Genomic DNA, 11,308 nt, shown 5'->3' with positions numbered 1-11,308 from the left:
TTCTTCTTTCTCTTTGCCTTCCTTTTGGGTAGAGCTCTCAAGGCTGATCCTTTATCTCTCTGTCCTTTCAAAGACATGGGTTTCCCAAGCCTTTCCCACCTTTCTCTTCTTTATTTTATTCCTCACTTCTCATTAGACCAATTCATCACCCACTCAATTTTCATTTACCAATTTTCTCCCTTGTTCATTGGCCTAATATCTATCTTCATTTATCTTCTCCATTTGCCATCTTCACCACCTCATCCTTTCTTTTTTCATTCTTTATTTCATGCACCACCTTATTCATCCAATCATATTTCATGCATAACCTTTACCTTATATTTTATTTAGTCATTTATTAAGCTATTCAAGTCACATGCATCCCACCTTTTTTTTCCTCATTTGGCCACTTAATACACCAATCTTATTATATTCAATAGGATTTATTCTTATTCTTCTTTTTACTTCACATGGTGGGGGTCTCACATGTTCCCCACCAACTTTCACCTTTTTGCATGCAATAATTTGCATGTAATAGTGAATCCACATGCACATTTCATTATCCCACATATCCTTATTATCTCAATTAGTTCTCCATGTCTCCATTCCTTCCAAACTCACATATACTATTATTAATACTTATATCACTAAAATTTCACTCATTAAATTAATATTCTATAATCAATAAAATAATATTTTATTCATCAAATCATCAAAACTATATTATAACTCCCCCACTTAAGTTCAATGCTCAAATTATGTGAGTTTGTCCATCACTCACAATAGAAATATATCAATATTATTTTAATAATATTTTACTAATAAAATATTATTTAATTTCAAAATTTTCCATCTGGCTTCTAATGTTCCAAAACATTTTAATTTATGCTGGTTTAGCTCCATCACTCATCTTTACTCCATAACGATGACCTTAATAAAATATTATTATTTTATCACATATGGAATATTTTATTTCAAAATATTCCTATCCTCCTTTACCCTCATAAACTCCTTAATTAACGTCAATTGGGATTAATCTTATCCTTAAAGTCATATTAGCTACCGTTTTAGGTCATAGGGTGTTATAATCTTTAGGGCTCAATTCTTCTTATTAAGTACATTCTCATGCCCTCATAAAATATAAACCATAAACGTTACTCAAATGAACTCAACATACAACATACCATAAACTTAACAACCATGATCATTTCATTAACATTAAAACTCATACATTGTGATGGTTTGACCCCCATCAACCTTGGGCTAGCAATGTACATCCCCATTACACCTTGGGCTGGTAACATATATCCCCATTGCACCTTGGGCATTTTATGATGCATCATAAGAGTGAAGTCGTCACTTGCACCCTGTGAGAGTGGTATCAATCAATCTCTTTGAGTTCTCATACTCGTAGCATGTGGTATGTGGAATGTCCTTCACATACATGCTTACTCATCTCATAAGGTATGTAGAATTTATATCATATACATAATCTCTTGGCATTTATGCTAGCTCAATCATCTCATGTAGTATATGGAATATACATCATATACATATTCTCATGGCATTAATCATGCATACTTAATCATCTCATGTAGTATATGGAATATACATAGTATACATATTCTCATGGCATTAATCATGAATACTAAACCACCTCATATGATATATGGAATTTACATCATATACACCATCCTGTAGTATACATTATGCATACTTGATCATCTCATATGGTATATGGAATTCACATCATATACATAATCTTATGACATTCATCATACCAACATGCATATTATAGCATCTATAAATAAGCATACAATATCTTGTACCCGCACTAGTCCGAAGACCAAGGTAATTAAGTGGACTTCAAACATAAGGTGCTTGCCTTCCCTTGTTGAAAACTAATACGTAGTAAAGTTTTTACATACATAGTAGATTCATAAACATTTTAAAAATCCATTGAGTAAATCACATCACAATCATTATGAATTTATTTTCTAGAAAATCATTTTCATTCTAAAATCTCAAATCCTTTGATAACCAATTTAGAGATATAATTTCAACATGCATAAATAATCTTTTTCATCAAAATCATGCTAGCTTTACATATCAAAATAATTTGAAAGTGGTGTCTCCACTCACCTAATTGGAGAGTCGAGTCGATATCTAACTCTAATCACAACTCCTTTTCGGCATTATCTGTGGAGTTTTCAAGTGTTCCTATAAAACAACAATCATCACAATCATTTCCTAGAATAAGAATTTCGTAATAATCATTCTATGTACTTTCAAAAGTACTCGACTTTGGCTAAACTAATTTTCTAGCTAAAACCCATGCTTAAAAACCCAAAAATCTTCCATCTTTACCTTAAGTGAGCTTAAATGCTTAAGCAAAACATAAAACTTTTAAACTTAAATCACAAGCAGAAAGTTTGGGCGATAACACAACTATTTAAGTTATGAAAATCTAAAGCTAAAAGATTTAAAAGCAAAAACTGTCATCTTTTTCCATAAAAACCCAAATCTAAGCCTTAAAATCATAAAAATGGAATTTTAGATTAAAAATATGTTGAAAGAGCTTAAGAATAGGTGTTTTACCTTGCAAATGCAGCTGAAGGTTGCCAACCCTCAAAAAATGTGATATATTTATAAGCTAGGGTGTGAAAATATATTTTTACCCCCTTTATTTTTCTGAAATCAACGAAATGTATCGATACATTTGGTTCTGGGGAAAATGTATCGATACGTTATGAACATGTATTGATACATGTTCATCATAAACCCTTTCTAGGCTATATGTATCGATACATCATGAAAATGTATAGATACATTTGAGACAGACTGCCTGTAAAACCTACTCAACTTATTTACATTAAATACCATTTAAGTAAATGTCTTTTCTACTTTTTACTTTCCATTTACTTAAGATATTTAATGTAAATAAGCAAGCAACCCCCTTTTTTGGATTCAATAAAAATATAAAAAAAAATAAAAATCCAAAAGAATCAAAATCTAAATTCTGCTTTCAAGAAGAAAATCAAAAAAATTTAACTGAAATTAAATTTGCGGTTCCCATTTACCCTAGCAAACATGCTCCAAAAATTAAGGAAAAATAATTTTTGATCATTTAAAAACCAAAGGAATCATTATCGTCATTTTTTATTTCCAAAAGATTATTCTATAAAAATCACATATTTTGACCCCTTCCAAACTCAAAAAAATTTTCTGCGTCAAAAGTGACAGACAACAAAAAGTGTCAATAATTCTTTTGGAAGGTTCAATCTAAGTTTGATGTTCAAAACATGTAATCTATATGCTTACCTAAGGATTTCCTAACTATCTTACTCAATGTGGGACTTCCTAATTACAGGCAGCTCTAACCGATTACAACTTCTCTATCTTGCACTGTCCTACTGTTATGTTCTCTACTCTAAGCAATTAAGAATTCTTTGTCTTCAGACTTCTCTTCTTCAACAGACTTCCTCTAACTAGTTATAACAGGCTTTAACCGATTACAAACTTTCTATTGTCACTTCTCTACACCATAGTCTTCCTCTAATCGGTTAGCTTTTCCCTTAACTGATTGAAGCTTTACTTCCTTCAACCATAATTGATTAAAATCACCTTTAATCAACTAGAAGATCTTTGAATTTTGAACTTTTCCATTTTGGCTCCCTTCAACGGTCAATTATAATTTCAAACTTGTTTTTGGCACTTGAAGATACTAAGACCTTGTGCTCTAATAGATTAACTAGACCTCTTAACCGATTAGCATATTTTTGTTTTGCTTCAACTTATCACATAGCTATACCTTAACTGATTAAAGTCCCTTGATAATCAGTTACTAAGATTCTATTTTTGTTCGATACTTTCTCTTTCTTTCTTAACTGATTAACTCTTCATTAAACTTAGCAAGCTCTTTGACTTGCCTTTAATGACCAACTTTGTCAAGGGTATTAAATTAAATCTTGCACACTAAATAACAAGATTAGACATTAGTGAATGAGAAATGTTTTGTTATCATCAAAAACATATGGAGTCAACAATAACAGCGTTTGGTTTACAAGCACCTTATTGGAAATGTAATATTAATTTCCAAAATTACCCTTATATATTAAAATGACAAGTGATATTTTGACTAATAATAGTTAGTCCATCATTAGTTATAAGGACTTATTTGACTTAAAATAAAAATATAAGAATTTGATTGAAGACAATAAAAGAATTAAGATTCATTTGAATTTTCTTAAACAATTGAAAAACTTTTAAAATAATATTATAAAAACAATTTACCCCACTATATGAAACTCTTTCTAATAAATCAGGAATAGTTCATTGATGTTTGCTTTAAAATAATTATAGTTTTGATTATGACAAAATGATCAAATTTGCTTGAGCATTATTTGAATAATCCTTGACAAATTCTTGAAATGATTTAGCTCTCATACATTTTTTCTTTCAAGATTACAAGCTTGATTTTTTTAGTTGTGTGAATTCTTGAAGCTATTGAATTATCACACACTTGTTCTACAAATATCTACAAGTTTGAATGACTTAATTGTATGAGTGTTAAATTTGCTTAAAAAAGTTCTATTTATGATCCCTCTAACATTTACCTTTGAGATGTTGAAGTTACAAGATATGTTCTCAAATTGTGAAGTTTATCTCAAAGCATTCAAAAATCATTAATTTATACTACACCAAGGTTGTCTCAAGACAAGAAATTCACTTTGAACTTAACATTTGATCACAAAGAAGAAGCAAAAAAGAATTAGTTGAGGTTAAGTGCTAAAATGGCAAAGAATCTTAAGGAAACAAAGCTTCAATCAATCCTAGATCAAGGCAAGTCGATCCCATGGCAGAACACATGAGAACATGCGAGAAAACTTGAAAAAGACACAACCATAGTTAGCCCCATAAAGCCTATAGTCAACCTTATGGCAAGGTTGATGAAAAATCATGAAGAAAAGAAGCCACAGTCGACTTGATGAAGCGATAATCGACCTTAGAACAATGCTAATCAACCTTTTGAATTTGATGAAAAAAACACAAGCTTTTTCGAAAAGGATCAACTAAAGAACTTCTATACTTGACTATAGATGATCGTTAGACACAAAATTTTTTAAAAAAAATGGCTAGTTTTTTCTTTAATCACCTTTAACAGCTCTAATACTTCTTCAACTATAAAAATGACCATTTAGAAGCATTTGAAAGTAAGGAAAAAGAAAGAGAAAGGCCAAACTCTTAAGGATCAAAGTCTTGAAAGAAAATGAGAGAAACTAATGTTAGGAATTCTTGAGCTAAAATTTTCTTGTGCTTTCACTCCTATCTTTATATTCTATCTTTATATCCAATGCTACGTATTCTTCCTCCATTATACCCACTTAGCAAAATATACCTTTTAGAGGCATTCTTGTTATTCTTGTAAAAGTTCTAAAGTATCCTTAAAAAGTTAATGTAAGGGTTATAATTGATCCCGAAAAAGGCCATTGTATGAGTTTATGGTTAAGCCCATTAAAAACCATGGGTTTCGCTTGATCTCGTGAAAAAGCATAGTGAGAGTTATCACTTGATCCCGTTAAAAAGTCGTTATGGGAGTTATCGCTTAATCTCATGAAAAAGTTGTTGTGAGGGTTACTACTTCATACTGTTAAAAAGTAAGAATCCTTTTAATGGATTAAAAGATCCTTTTGTGAGACCTTGACCTTTATAAACTCATAGTTAGTAATAAACGCGATATTCCTAATTAATGGTAATTTTGTCATTTCCTTAGTAAGCCCCTAAAAGTAAGTTTTAAACAATATTAAGGCCTAAGTAGGCCTAAGGCATAAATGAATGATGAAATTATGGGTAACATGACAAAGGAAATAAAAATGGTGATGATTTCCACGGTAGGGGCAAAATGGTCATTTTTCACCTCAGGTAAAATTTTTTAGTTTTCATGAACCTGAGCATTTTTAGACCATTATGGACGTTGTCCTAGTGTCAAAAGAGTAAAAAGATTTCATAAAGGATTAGAGGAGAACAAGTTAACTTGTGAGGGCATTTTGGTAATTTAAGTGGAGTGGATAAGCTTGGGCTATAAATATTTCTTTCTTCCAACAACTTCTTCTCCCATTTTCCAGCAACTTTTTCTCCCATTTTCCAGCAGCTTCTTCTTCTTCTTCCTTCTTATCTTTCACGTTACTTCCAACCTCCATGGAAGCTTGATATGAACCTCCATAACCTCCCTCAAAATAGTTCCATTTTTCATGCTTTTGGTGCACCCTTTCATAAACCCTTGTGCTCCTCCACTCTCTCACTTTAAAACCCTTGAAAAATCTTGTTTCCATACTCTCTCTCACTAGTTAGGTGTTTTAGAGAGAGAAAGAGGAAGCTTTAATAATAGCTTGAAAGTTTTTGGAAAGAATTTCAAATACAAAGCTACCAAAGTGAGTAGTACACTAGAATTGAGTTTTAGTGTTGAAAATGATTAGTGTTTAGACTTAGGGGTGATTTGGTAGTTGGGGTTGTTCATTCACTTTAGAGTGATTAGGATGGTGAACATAGATGGCCACTTAAATGGAAATTTGAAAGCTAGCTAAGAGAAAGCTTTTAGAATTTATAAGTATGTGGCTTGACTTAATGGTGATGCTAATGTGATAATAGGTTCCAACGAAGCCCCACCGTCCCATTTGGACAATTAGAGAAGTAAAGTTGACTAAAGGTTTAACAAGATACCGGTGAGTGAACTTGGATTTCAAAACTATTTTGGGAATGTGAATGTATTTGTACAATACCTTTGAATGAGTTTATTCAACTTTTCTAAAAAAATGGGTACCTTGGGAACAAGATTTTGATTATTGTCTTTATATATGACATGTGGCTGTTATGGATTCTTATTCTATGTCATTGTGTTGATATACATATATGTTGTGCATTGATGGCTGACATGGTGTGATAATGATAACTGTGCGTGTGCACGATGTGGGGGGATGCACATGCCGGTGATGATGGTGGTGACGGTGTTGGATGATGAAAGTGCTCGTGTGCACGATGTGAGGGGATGCACACGATGGCACTAATTGTGCACGATGTGGGGAGATGCACATGATGACTCCGGCTATGTGCACGATGTGGGGGGATGCACATGAGCTGGATGAGATGATAGTGGTATTGGTATTTATCCATGTATGTATATGTATATATGTTTAGAGAATGAAAACTCATGAATATGGTTTATGGTTGAAATGCATATGAATTTGGCATGTTGAACTTTGGAAATCTTTATGTGTTTCATGTTGATTTTGTTATTTCAGCAGGATGGCTTTTTCTTGAGGGGAATGGAAACTTTTTCTTGGTGCTCTGATTCTCGCTGCACCGAGAAACTCTCGAGTTTGGAGGGGTAATGCTGGCCGAAATCTTGTTACAGCGAGAAAGTTACTATAGCTTCTCACTGCAGCAAGAAACTTTTTGTTTTATGGAATAAATTTCGCTACAGCAAGAATGAATCTCGCTACAATGAAAAACTTTATGTTTTGTTCCTTATTTTGTTCGGTTGCTATCCTATTTTCCACTTCTTTGGAACCATAGTTGAGCATGGACTTCTAACATTAAGGAATTAATTAGTTAAGTTTGAAATGAGGAGGTTTGGTGAGAAATCCTCGGCTAGTTGAGAAACCCTTGTTTGGCTAATAACTTGAATCCTAACTTCGCTGCAGCAAGAATGCCTTTTCGCTACAATGAGGACCCATCATTTATTTGACTTGATTCGCATGAATGCTATTAAAGTTTTCACTCTCTAAATCCTTTGTTGAACATGGACCCTTTTCATAAAGTGATTTACTCATGTGGGGTTTACATGAGGGGTTTTAATAATAACTAAAACAAATTGCATTGTTTTGAAAAATGAATGCATCATGATTTTGTTAAACATTTCTTAATGTTTGCTTGTTCCCTTCTTGTTCACTCACTGGGTTTATACTGACCATTTTCAACTTTATGTTTTCAGATCAAGAGGTAACCGGTAACTAGGTCAAGGTGTCCTTGTAGACTTGTACCCATCTTTTGGTAGGTATCAATGGCATTCAATAGCTGCACCTTCGCTATGGTTGCTTCACTGGAAGTCTAAAGTCCCTTTTTGTTGAACACACGTGCCCTAATATAAATTGTTAAGACGTGTATATGTCTAAAGCAATAGATGTTTATATTGTTTAATGTTGCCACTATGTAATGGCATGGATGACATTATTTTGAATCATATAAATGTGAATATATGGTATCGATAGAAAAGTTTTGACATACTCGTCAGTAAGAATTACAAAATACAGTGGCAAGAACGAATGATGAAATCGATGAATGGAGTCACATAAATAGGCTTGCTTAGGCTTAGTGGGCTATGTCCATTGGGCCCATGCGCCGGTCATGACCCGAATATTGGGTCGTGACACCTTTGAAGTCAAGGGAGTGGATGTAGGCATTTGAGAAAGCTGAACTAGTATAAAATCCTTATGTCTTGATTTACATTTATGCTTTTATGATTTATTGTTGAAATTCTACTTTAGAAAATCCACTTACTTTGATTTTAATATAAATAGGAAATCCATTTTGAAAAAAGGTTTGATTTTTACCTAATGTCTTCATTTTATCATTGCCTTGTTTTGCTATACTTCATTTCAAGAAAACCCATTACATAAATGTGCTTGTAATTTGATTTATATTTTTAGCATATTAGTTTTGATTCTTTTTAAGTATTTATTTATCATCAATACATTTTTTATTTTGAAAATATTTTTCTTGTGTTACACTTATTTGTACTTAACAAACATTTAAAGCATTTAAAAAATAATCCACTACCAAAAAACAAGCTTTTTTCGTTGGAAATTCTGTCAGTAAAAGCCTAGTCGGAAATACTTTTTTCGTTGGAAAAAATGCATAATCTGTTGGCTATCCCATAGTAATTCCATTGGAATTTCTATTGGAAAATAATTTAATGGAATTCCGTTTGAAATTTCCAACAGAAAGTTTGTTGGAAATTCTTTTCAAACGGAATTCCATTGGAAATTTCCAACAAAATTTTCATTGGAAAAGCATTGCCCACAAAAAATTCCGTTGGAAATAATTCCGTAGGAAATCAATTTCCAACGGAATTCCGTTAGAAATTTTCAACATAAATTCCATCAAAAATGCTTTTCCAATGAAAAATTCTGTCTAAAATTTCCAACGGACTTTTTTGTTGGAGAAGCATTTCCAACGAAATTCTGTTGGAAAAGCATTTCCTACTGAATTCTGTTAGTAATTTTCAATGAAATGTTTCGTTGGTAATGTTTTTCCAACGGAGATTACCAACTAAAATTTTGGTAAAAATTATCAATTAACATCCATAATTCCCATCCAAAATTGATAAGAAAAATACGCATTAAAATCAAAAGTCCAAAATTAAGTTCATGCAATTAAAAATTGTCATAAACACATAATATCTCAGAATGTCAAACAAATATAATATAAAGCTAAACGTGTTATTGTATGCCATACTAAAAAAGTATCTAAAATGCACAAGGTAATACTCTTGTTTCACTTGTTGAAGACATCTCAAGCACCTGCAAAAATTTTTTATCAAGCTTCATAAGCTTTGAGTGAAAAGGAACAGAAAAGAAGACATGAAAAAAAAAAAGCTGACAGAGAAAAGCAACTCACGTTGCAATGTTCTGCTCCTCAAAGAAGTTGCAAAAAGCAATGCAAGCATTTTTAACTCTCTGTGCACCAATGTTGTTTAACACACAAACACACAACAACCATTCTCATTAAACAACGAGCAAAAACAAGAGCAACCCAACTTTCTAAAAATCTTGTTTCAACTTTAATTTCTCTATCACTTGAATAGTCAAATCTAACAAGTCAGACCTTTTTCCATTTGAATTATACTTTTTGTAGTGCAACTATAGGGTTCAACTACTATTGAAGAGAAAATAGAAATTTCAAAATAAAGAGAACAAGAAAAGCTTTACAAAGCAGATAAAAAAAGATAGTTTAAGTTGTCGCAGCTTGACATTAAAGAAAGAAAAATTTATAAGTACCTGCAGCTGCTACCCTTCAACTGATGAACATGTGCATCTAACTTTTAGAAGTCTACATTTAGTTGATCTCTATATCAAAAAAGGAAAAGTTAAGGAGAAAATAAAATAGGAAACTCAAAGATGTAATAATAATAATAATAATAATAATAGTAAAAGACAGTTATGGCAAGAAGAAAGCTGACACAGATTGAGATCTTACAAAGCCATGGTGAGATCATTGAGCAGTTTTTTAGAATCATAAAAAAAGATAGAAACAACTTCAACAACAAAATCTAGGTTGCTTTCATCTTGACGCTGCTAAAGTGGTAAAAACTAACCATCCAAGAATTCTCTCACCAACAACAAAAACAACCACCCAAAACAGAAACTATCAAAACAAGACCAAGCAAAAAGAAAAACAAGACAAAGCAAACAAATCAAACAAACCAAAACCAAAACAAGAAAACAAGGCAGCAAGTTGGTAAGGACTTTCAATGGTCACAGCAAAGACTTTTGTAGCAAGCACTACAACATTTTTAACATGTGGCTACAAAAATATGTGCAGCCATAGATTAAAAATCTACTGCCTTAAATTAAGGCTGCACTTAGAAAAAGTGTAACCTTAGCCAATGTATTGAAAAGTTTAGCTACACTTTTTTATTAGATTTTGCAGCAAAATTAATATGCAGCCATATAATATATATCTGCAATCCTAAAATGTATGATAGCATTTAAAATATGCACTTATATTGTATAATAACAACACATTCTACATTCTAATATGTTACAAAAAGGTTCAAATTTTATAAATTTAACAATTTTACAAATTTTATAGCAACCTATAAGGCAAACCATGCAAATCTTACAAAATTTACAATAAATATTGATCATCAAAAAAAAATTTTTTGGTAAGTCATTCATGCATTTTCATTATTAGAATGTAAAATACAAAGTATTAGATAACAAGCTAGCAAGAAAAGCTCATGTAACCAGTTTAATTACATTGAAACAAACAACCCAAATAACGCCCCATCATAATAGAATCATGGCCAAAATCAAAACAAATAGCTAACAAACAACAATCATATCAGCAAGTTCTTTCTATTTTCATAACCAAAATCAAAGCCAAGCAATCAATAAAATGCTGCATCTCATTCCTGGTTTCGCAAGTTGATAAGCACAATGGTTGCCTTCAAGGGGATATGTTTGAATGTTACATGTCCTATGGCTTCACAAGATAAATCAATGTGTGAAAAGGCATTTCAAAAATCCAATATCATAATCAAACAAAAGGC

The 11,308-nt window shown here is 31.9% G+C and overlaps 1 long non-coding RNA gene across 1 annotated transcript; it reads right to left on the bottom strand.

Annotated features, from left to right (window-relative positions):
- LOC108662105 lies at positions 9,392-9,729 on the bottom strand. The gene is made up of 2 exons (XR_001927887.1): positions 9,655-9,729; positions 9,392-9,557 (listed from the first exon to the last, which is right to left on the bottom strand). It is a non-coding gene; the product is annotated as an uncharacterized LOC108662105 (long non-coding RNA).

This window comes from Theobroma cacao, chromosome 5 (assembly GCF_000208745.1).
Source record: "Theobroma cacao cultivar B97-61/B2 chromosome 5, Criollo_cocoa_genome_V2, whole genome shotgun sequence".
Taxonomy (NCBI): Eukaryota; Viridiplantae; Streptophyta; class Magnoliopsida; order Malvales; family Malvaceae; genus Theobroma; species Theobroma cacao.
Note: the sequence above shows the minus strand (reverse complement) of the source record. Positions and strands in the feature narration are given on the sequence as shown.